Source organism: Colobus angolensis, unplaced genomic scaffold (assembly GCF_000951035.1).
Source record: "Colobus angolensis palliatus isolate OR3802 unplaced genomic scaffold, Cang.pa_1.0 Scaffold14, whole genome shotgun sequence".
Classification (NCBI taxonomy): domain Eukaryota; kingdom Metazoa; phylum Chordata; class Mammalia; order Primates; family Cercopithecidae; genus Colobus; species Colobus angolensis.
The window spans coordinates 13,981,988-13,992,089 of NW_012114488.1; the positions used below are offsets into that span (position 1 = coordinate 13,981,988).

The 10,102-nt window shown below is 39.2% G+C and overlaps 1 protein-coding gene across 4 annotated transcripts in view; it reads left to right on the plus strand.

The window, feature by feature from the left end:
* Positions 1-10,102, plus strand: part of PARK2 (parkin RBR E3 ubiquitin protein ligase) — a 1,410,476-nt gene that overhangs the window by 130,514 nt on the left and 1,269,860 nt on the right. The window lies entirely within an intron of this gene.

Consider the following 10,102-nt stretch of genomic DNA (forward strand, 5'->3'; position numbering starts at 1 on the left):
GAAATGCAAATCAAAACCACAATGAGATACCATCTCACACCAGTTAGAATGGCGATCATTAAAAAATCAGGAAACAACAGGTACTGGAGAGGATGTGGAGAAATAGGAACACTTTCACACTGTTGGTGGGACTGTAAACTAGCTCAACCATTGTGGAAGACAGTGTGGTGATTCCTGAAGGATCTAGAACTAGAAATACCATTTGACCCAGCTATCCCCTTACTGGGTATATACCCAAAGGATTATAAATAATGCTGCTATAAAGACACGTGCACACGTATGTTTATTGTGGCACTATTCACAATATCAAAGACTTACAACCAACCCAAATGTCCACCAATGATAGATTGGATTAAGAAAATGTGCCACATATACACCATGGAATACTATGCAGCCATAAAAAAGGATGAATTCATGTCCTTCGTAGAGATATGGGTGAAGCTGGAAACCATCATTCTGAACAAACTATCGCAAGGACAAAAAACCAAACACCGCATGTTCTCACTCATAGGTGGGAATTGAACAATGAGAACACTTAGACACAGGAAGGGGAACATCACACACTGGGGCCTGTCATGGGGTGGTGGAGAGGGGAGGGATAGCATTAGGAGATATACCTAATGTAAATGACGAGTTAATGGGTGCAGCACACCAACATGGCACATTATGCATATGTAACAAACCTGCACATTATGCACATGCACCCTAGAACTTAAAGTATAACAACAATAAAATGGATAATGAAAAGATCACTTTTGGCAAGTGATGCATACTTTATGATTAGAAGTACATGCAAGTAATTTTGGAGTATGAATCCTAATTTTGCATATATTCTAACAAAAAATAGAAATCTATGTGGAAAATGACCTAATTGTGAGTAAAAGGTCAGGATATTGCATTTGTGTGGAATGAAGTGAAGTGCTGCCTAGGTGAACTGAGCATAACATTAGTGCAAAAGGACATATTTCCTAACCAGTTGCACTTTTGCTGGAGGCTGATAAATAGCGGGGTTTCAAATCAATTTCACCATTGATCTGAAAGATAATCCTTTTTGTGACGATCTTGTCCTGGGGTTTTTACTGTCAGAGGTGAAAATGAATGGCAGGGTCTAAGTTAAAAAAAAAAAAAAAGGAGAGAAAGAAACAGGGCCCGTGGGGAAAAGGCTATTGTTTTTCTGTCACACATGAGCTGACACACCAGAGACCTCATATGTGGGGAGTGAGTGTGGGGGAAGAAAAGGACCCAGAAAAGATTTTATTTTGTTAATTTCTAGAACTATGCTCTAAAATTTATGAATCAATCAGGTTTCTTATTATATGTGAGAACCTATATGGTAGATGATAATTTGGCTGGCTTTAGAAAGAGTCTGCAGTGCTTTTCCAATCAATATTCTGTGCTTCATGCTGTCTTAGCCCTGGAAGGCAAACTGAATGGGGGAAGCTACAGAGGAAAGCAAGGTATTTGACTTGGATGGTTTTCATTCAGCACAGGCTGCGAGACAAATAGGGATTACCACAGGTGCCTCAGAGAATACCCAAGGGGATCAGTGCTGAGAGCATTTAAAACGGTGCTTGGTGATTCTTTTTGAGGTGGAAATTAAGATAGAGTTGCCATTTCTTGCCCTGATTTATTAAAGCAGGTATTTGCCATGTACAAGGAGTACTTGAAGCTTTACTGTTAGGAGAGGGAAGGTTGCTATGGTCAGACAGGTGCAATTGCTGGGGTGCAGTGCGGTCCTCAGGTCCAACTTACACACCTGTCTGTACATTCAGGTCAGGCAACAGAGGGAGGTGTTGACTTGATTAATAACTCTGCTGAAAATTGTGCGTGAGCGCCTGCTTGGTATCCATCCTTGCAGTGTTAAGGATCTGAACTTCTTTTAAATGTCTCATGAAACTCCTCTGATATCTCTATCCTCTTAAATCTGAGTCTGTCGGTGGGGACTGGCAGATCTCCCTTAAATGGTTTCCTAACAGTTTAATCAGCTTCCGCAGGATCCCTTTCAGAAATGTGACAGTCCTTCCCATCTGTTGATGGCACGTGCGGGTGGTTTCCAGCATGCTCTACTCTCTCAAACAGCTCATGAATTTTATACATCTCAGTAAAAAGAAGATATGGGGAGTTGCTTTGGGGAATTTAAAAACTTTTCTTTTGCAATTTCAATGTTTGATCATTGTTATTCTTTTCAGTAAATTTAGAAAACAGGATACTTTAGATGTTATTTTTCAGCATCGTTTAGAGCAGGGATCTGCACATTTTTTGGTAAGGGATACATGCTAAATATTTTCAGCTTTGTGGGCCATAAAGTTTTTTGTCCCATCTACTCAGCTCAAATGTTCTCATGCAAAGGTGGTCAAAGACAATATGTAAACGAATGGGTGGGTCTGGGTTCCAATACAGCTCTACAGAAACCAATAGCAGGCTGGATTTGGTTTGTAGGCTATAGTTTGCCAACCTCTGGCTTAGAGAAAAAGCTGAGGATAAAGAGAGTATGTATTTCAGTCATCTTTTTTGGTAGTTAAGGCTTGAGGACTATGGCTCCAGCTGATGTCACTTAGTGGCAAACTATGTAGGAATTCACAGACCGTCATTTCTTAGTTGCTACCTGCCACTTTTAGAGGTATCTCTGCAATCTTAATAATTCACAACTGAGAAATCTGTCACTCAACAGTAATATACTCAGTTAGGGAAATCTTCCCTGAGTTATATACAATTCATTCGTGAGAAACACCCCATGAGCCAAAAGAAAAAATCCACTGTTTTGTGTGAAAACTAAAAGTTAACATAACAGCAATGCATCCTGGAGCTTCTGGAGTTTGGGAGCTGGACCAACCTTGTGCGGTCCTTGTGATGGATAATGTCAGCTGAGAACCCCAGGCGGAGAGGATGTGACACACTGAGTATGGTTGCAGTTCTGCAGCCTCTTACTTTCTGCATTGCCAAGCCAAGAACACCAGTTTAGCTGTGAACTTTGGTCCCCCATTGCTTTCTAAAAGGCCACTCTCTACTTTTGAGACTCGTTGCTTTGAGGCTTATATTTTAATTTTGAAAAGAGCTTACCTGATTTTCTTATGATTAAATACATTTTAGTTTATATTTAGTTGCACGTGAAAATGTTGTAGAAGACAGGTAAAGGAATAGACATGGGTTTTCACTTTCTAGGCCACTTCTATGATAGCTCAGGACCAACAACTTCTCTAACCCCGATACCCACAATGGACTCTTAATGTGTCTTTTTGTTTCTGCTTTTCCCACACTGCTCCACGTCCCCACTGCAGTGAGAATAATGATTCCAAAACACACATTTGGGCTGCCTCAACTCCTCAGTGGCTCTTTGGAGCCTTCACAACGAACTCCTAATTCTCCAAAACCACTTGCAAGACACTGAGTGTTCTGGCTTCACCCACCTCTATGGCCTCCCCTCATCACCCTCACCTTAAATGCTGCTCTTCAGTCCTACTGATGATGCCTCCCCTTGCTTCCCAGCTTTCAATTCATGACACTCTGTTTGCCTGAAACATTCTGCCTTGTCCATCCCACAACCCTTACCTGCCTTCTCTCTTCTCTTCCTCTCAACGCTTCCTCATCTGGCTAAGGCCTTTAGGACCCAGGGTGCTCCCAGAAGTTCTTTCTCCCTGGATTCTTTTCTGACTCCCTGGGACTATGCGGAGGTGCTCTCTCCTGCAGGCTCCCTGGTCAGCAGCATGCGGGGATACCAGTCCTAGCATTTATGACATGGGGATGTGACTGCCTGCTGTATTAGCTGTATCACACCCTCAGCTCTTCAACTACAGAGTGAATAGTTTGTGTGTTCCTGTACTCCCAATCCTTGGCACAAAATAGATGTTTGGAAAATATTTGTTGAATAAATGAGTCTTCAGGTAAGAAAACACATGATAGATTGGAACACTACCCTGTCAAAACTTGCAGTTTGTTAAAGAGATGATAAATTTATAAATCACACTGATGGAATCATAATTCTTCCCTGAAAATCTGATAAATTTGCATATGTATAATAAAATCTAGGGATGTCTTATTAACATTTTCTGAGTATTCACCCTTTAAATATACTCCTCATATATAAAAATGTACTCCTCATATATAAAAAGTACAATTGTTTTTTTATATAAGGTCCTACCTATACTTCAGAAAACATTTTAAATTCTTTGTCTTATGAGAGAAAGTTGGGAAGAGGGTTCGAGGAAAGGGAAACGTGACCCCTCTCTGTAACCTAAAAGAAATGAAAGCGTATGTCCACGGAAGTACTTGTGCAAGACTGCTCATCCGCAGCAAGATGGAGGAATGAACTAATTATACACATAACAATGGATAAACCTCACAAAGCTATCATGTGGAGCGAAAGAAGCCTTAAACAAATATTACTTATTTTATACTTTCATACGTATGAATTTCTGAAACAAAACCCGTCTACTGTGGCTTGAATGTGTCCCCCAGAAGTTAATGTGTTGGAAACCAAATCCCTAAATTCATATACTGATTGTAGGTGGGGCCTTTGGGAGGGTCATTCGGATTAGATAAGGTCATTGGGGTGGGGCCGCTGTGATGGGGCTGGCGGCTTTAGAAGAAGAGAGGCCCAAGCTGACATGCATGCTCTTGCCCTCTTGACATGTGATGCCCTTCAGCATGTTATGATACAGCAAAAAGCCTCTCACCAGGTTCCATTGCCTTTTCTTGGACTTCCCAGCCTCTAGAACTGGGAGCCCAATAAGCTTTTGTAATTTATAATTTACCCCGTCTGCAGTATTGTGTTATGGCAACAGAAAACGTACTAAGATATTATCTATGTTACCTGTTCTCACACTACTATAAAGAAATGCCTGATACTGGGTAATTTATAAAGAAAAGAGGTTTAATTGGCTTATGGCTCTGCAGGTTGTACAGGAAGCATAGTGGCTTCTGTTTCTGGGAAGGCCTCAGGAAACTGACAATTATGGTGGGAGGCGAAGGGGAAGCAAGCGTATCTTAAATGGCCGTAGCAGGAGGAAGAGAGAGAAGGGGGAGGGGCCACACTCTTTTAAATGTTCACATTTTCTTTTTTTTTTTTTTTTTTTTTGAGACGGAGTCTCGCTCTGTGGCCCAGGCTGGAGTGCAGTGGCCGGATCTCGGCTCACTGCAAGCTCCGCCTCCCGGGTTTACGCCATTCTCCTGCCTCAGCCTCCCGAGTAGCTGGGACTACAGGCGCCCGCCACCTTGCCCGGCTAATTTTTTGTATTTTTTTTAGTAGAGACGGGGTTTCACCGTGTTAGCCAGGATGGTCTCGATCTCCTGACCTCGTGATCCGCCCGTCTCGGCCTCCCAAAGTGCTGGGATTACAGGCTTGAGCCACCGCGCCCGGCAAATGTTCACATTTTCTTTATTCATAGTAGCCCCAAAGTGGAAACATCTCGTATGTCCATTAACAAAAGAATGAATACACAATTTGTGGCACAATCAAATCATGGGTTATTAGTCTGTAATTAAAAAATAAAGTGCTGATATGTACAATAATATGGTTGGACTCCATACCTTATGCTGGTTGAAAGGAACTGAACACAAGAGTGTATACCATGTGATAGCATGTCTATGAAGTTACAGAATAGGCCACACCACTTTTTGGTGATAGAAGTCAGGAAAGGGGTTACTGCTGAGAGGTAGGGAAGACTTGTTACTGGAAAGAGGCACAAGGAAGCTTTTGGGGTGATTAAAGCATTCATCTTGATCTGTGTTGGGATGAGATGAGTATATAAATATATAAAACATTATAAGACTGAACACTTAGGAATTTTACATTTTACTGTACATGAAGTATATATCAATTAAAATTGGATTTTAAAAATTAGTAGTTATCTGGCCTGGCATTTTGATACACGGTTTCTTCAAGGATTAATTTATTAACTGAATTATAATTTTAGGACTCTTAGGATTTCCAGCTTTAGAAACTAGTGAAGTATATGCTTTGTAAATATTCTAGGAGACTTTTTATCATTTCTGTTTTGTTGTTACTATTGTTGTTAATGGTTGAAGTTAGGCATCAGGCATAAAACAGTGAACGTGAATTCTGCTTCACATTTATGCTGACAGAGTTCTGCCCATATACTGATGGATATCTTCGGTAAGAATGGCCATGTGTGCTGTCGGGTAGCCTGACGTTTTCACTTGTGAGCTCATCTTCACTTGGGCTCTGTCACTGGATAACCCATGCAGCTTGCCTTGGCAGGATCTCTCTCCAGTATGTTTTTGAGTTTGCTTCTGCTGGGAGTATTCTTTGGTTGAGACTGCTTTTGTTGTTGTTGTTGTTATTGTTTCTGTTTAAGGATGTCTGGACCTGAAAGTATGTAAATTTGAGTCCGAATCTGTTATCTGGAAAGACATTTTCCTTGCCCAGATTCTGGACAAAAGACATGCACATTCAACCCGCTCTGCTTATGTGGTTGGGTGGACTTTCCTGGTCCACCATCAAGGCCGCAGCCCTTTGAGGGCACAGCTTTCAAGCCCACTAGTTGCCAGGACTAGCCAATTTAGGGAAAGTGTCATTATCTTCTGGGTTAGCTCTTATTTCGTGTCCACTCATTGTTTCTTAACTGCCTGAGGATTTCTTTTTATAAGTGACTTCAACATTTGAAAATGCTTCTTATCACCGAGCCAGCTTTTCTGGTGTTTTGTAGCAGGAAGGATTACAGTTTAATTTATCATATGTCCAGAAATGGAAACTGGAAAAGATTTTTACATTTTTTAGGATGTATACTGGGACCTCATGAAATAATATGTGAAATTTGCAAAGCTCTTTCCGTACAGGAGTAGAAAGAGAAGGAGTGATATCTACATTCTTGAACATACTGTAATTTGTCTGGAGGGCAGGGCACATGACTGGTCCCTTGGCCTGCATTTAATCATTTAATTATTCTGCAATTCCTTTTCTCTTCTTTTTTTTTTTTTTTTTTTTTTGAGACAGAATCTCACTCTTTCACCCAGGGTGGAGTGCAGTGGTGTGATCTCAGCTCGCTGCAACCTCTGTATCCCGGGGTCAAGCGATTCTTGTGCCTCAGCCCCCAAAGTAGCTGGGATTACAGGCGTGCAATACCACACACAGCTAGTTTTTGTATTTGTAGTAGAGACAGGTTTTCACCATGTTGGCCGGGCTGGTCTCAAACTCCGGGCCTCAGGTTATCTGCCTGCCTCGGCCTCCCAAAATGCTGGGATTACAGGCATGAGCCACTGTGCCCAGCCTTGCACCCACTTCTTTGAATTTCATGAACTTCTTAGGCTTCGTATTTTGTGTTGTTATTTATATAGCTAATTGTTATTTCTATTATTATTATTATCCTCATTATCTTCCAAAATCTCCTCTAAAATGTAAGTTCCATGAGGAGCAATTTTTCTGTGTTTTTCACTTTTATATTCACAGTTGTGAGTGCCTGGCATGTACTAGATCCTCAGATCAAATATTGCTGAATGGCTGGTTGAAATCATAAATAAATGAATAAAAATCTGGAAACTGAAGATTTTTTCTTTCAGTAGATTAAGACATAAAAACGATTGCATGTTTCTTTCTGAAGGGGCCTATATATTTATTACTTCAAATAGTAGACTTCCATGATATGATTAAAACAATTTCTGAGAAATTTAGAAGAAAGTCAAAATTTAAAATAAAAATGCTGATGCACAAATATTACACTTCCTTTGGCAACACAGATGGTGATTTTGATCTCAGTGGATGTTGGTTAATTCACAGTGAAATGAATTCATTTCCATCATGATTCTATTTTAACTCAGATAAAGACTCATTAATTTTAATTCAGATAAAAACTTGTTTTTTGTAAAATACCATTGAAAATGCTCAATATATTATAATTCTAGATTAAAATTATGTCTGGATGAAAAGAGTTGTAAAATAATACTAGTCATTATCTAGGAATGAATTCTATTGCAGATTATTTTTGCCTATAATCACAGGAATAATGACAGTTCCTTTGTAACCTGAAAGGACTTAGTGGAAGTCACCCTGTGGGGGACCAGGCCCTGCTTTGTTATTACGGAGTTTCACATTGCCACGTATTACTGAGTAGTGATCAAGACTGTGCACACTAAAATTGTATATGATAAAAGTTCAATCTAGGATTGCTGGGAGTAAGAATCAAGATTGGACGTTGCATTTCAAAACAGATAAACAGCATGTCAGAAACATTAGCCATGAAATAATTAGACGAAACTGCATTTACTGCATTACAGGCAAAATTCATACAATGTAGACATATAATAAGAAAGGTCTTCAAATATACAATCACAGCAGAGTCAAATCTGTGAATCAAAACTATTCATTATGTGCATAATTAACCGTTTCACAGAATAGTTGGGAAAAATATTTAAGAATATGAAACAATTATGCCATTTTCAATGTTCATTTTTAATTCCACCTCGTAAAATACATCTGAAATAGCAGAACAGTTTAAAAGTCTGTTAAATTATCCTGGAGAATAGGAAAATAGGATTCTTGCCAGGTTTGGCCCAGAAGAAAATACCTAGTAGCCATGTTTATTTTTTTCACATATTCTAAAAATTATAAGGAAGCATTGCCTAACTTTCATACATTTCATATAAATATAAGGTAACATTGTATCTTTTGTCCATTTCCATAGAGGTTAAGAGAGAAAATCAAGTTTAAATGAACATAAATACTGTAGTAGCATAAAAGGAAGCATGCTTTAGTGGTTCATTTATTTTTAGTTACCAGAACTAGTTTACTAACATTTCCTAAAGTGAGGTTTTTGATAACTCTTCAGACTCGGAAAGAACCCTGCATTTCTTGAAGGTCACATGTGTCTGAAACCCGGAATTAATACAGTCTCTCTGCACAGTATTCTGTGACCCTGTTGTATGTAGGAGGTGGCAGGAATCGGATTCCCTATGCATGAAGCTTCCTTTCCTTGGGAAGTCAGGCCCTTTCTCTGGGCCTCTGGTAGAAATAATTCACCCTTTAGCACCAGGAGAGTCTAAGCTTGTTCTACTGTCCTCTAATTTTAAAACCCTGACTCTCAATATGACTGTAGTTCAGATTAAATGCCTATCGGGTTCTGTCAAAAGGGTAGATTTGGGTAGCTATTCTAGGACAGTCAGATACCTGATTTCCACCATTAATATAAAGTGTGTGCATTTTCTTTTGTGGTAGAAAACTTACACAACAGGAACGTCGATCACATGCTTTCTGCTTTAGTTTCTGTAAAGAATGAGTCATGCCAGAGAAGACACTTAATTGCTCTATTTTAATGCCTAGAAAGTTACTGTCTTTCACTTTTTGAGCATCTGTGTTGCACACTTAATGGAAATATTTGAAATGTAATATTGATCTACTTATCAAATTATTGTAAATATGAAGTAAGAAACATCACATGGTAACAATTATTCCTTTCACTCAATGGGTATGATTAGCGAGAAAATAATAAGGACATATTTTATATTTGCAGCCTGCCTTTAAAGTATTGAAGCATAATTGTGAAACATTTGCAAGTTGCTGAGTTGTCACTTGTGAAAACACAAAAAAGAAAAAGAAAAATCGATAAATCGTTGTCTTATAATTTCAACAATTTCACGGGAAGGGGGCAGATAATGAGTGGTTTTATGCTTATAAGTTAGGGTATATAGAATTCCACATATTTTTAAAAGGGTTTTTTAATATGTTGTTATTTGACCTTCTTTGAGATGTCTACAGTCTTGACTTCTTGATATCTTTGTATCTTGATAGTCTTATTATTACAAGCAGTGTTAGGCGATTAAATTTGGAATTTTTTTTCACCAAATGTATCTGAGTTTCTGCAGCAAACTTGTTAGAAATTGTGAAGGCATTTTGGATTAAGTTAAAAGTATACATTGTACAACTTGATTATGACATTAATATTGAATGAGCTTATTTTCCTTGCTATGAAGTATAAATCTATTTGTAAACCTTTTATTTATTCATTAACATTAGCATTAGTAACTCAAATGGAGCCTCTTAAAAGTAAGTAGACTTGCCGGGTGCGGTGGCTCAAGCCTGTAATCCCAGCACTTTGGGAGGCCGAGACGGGCGGATCACGAGGTCAGGAGATCGAGACCATCCTGGCTAACA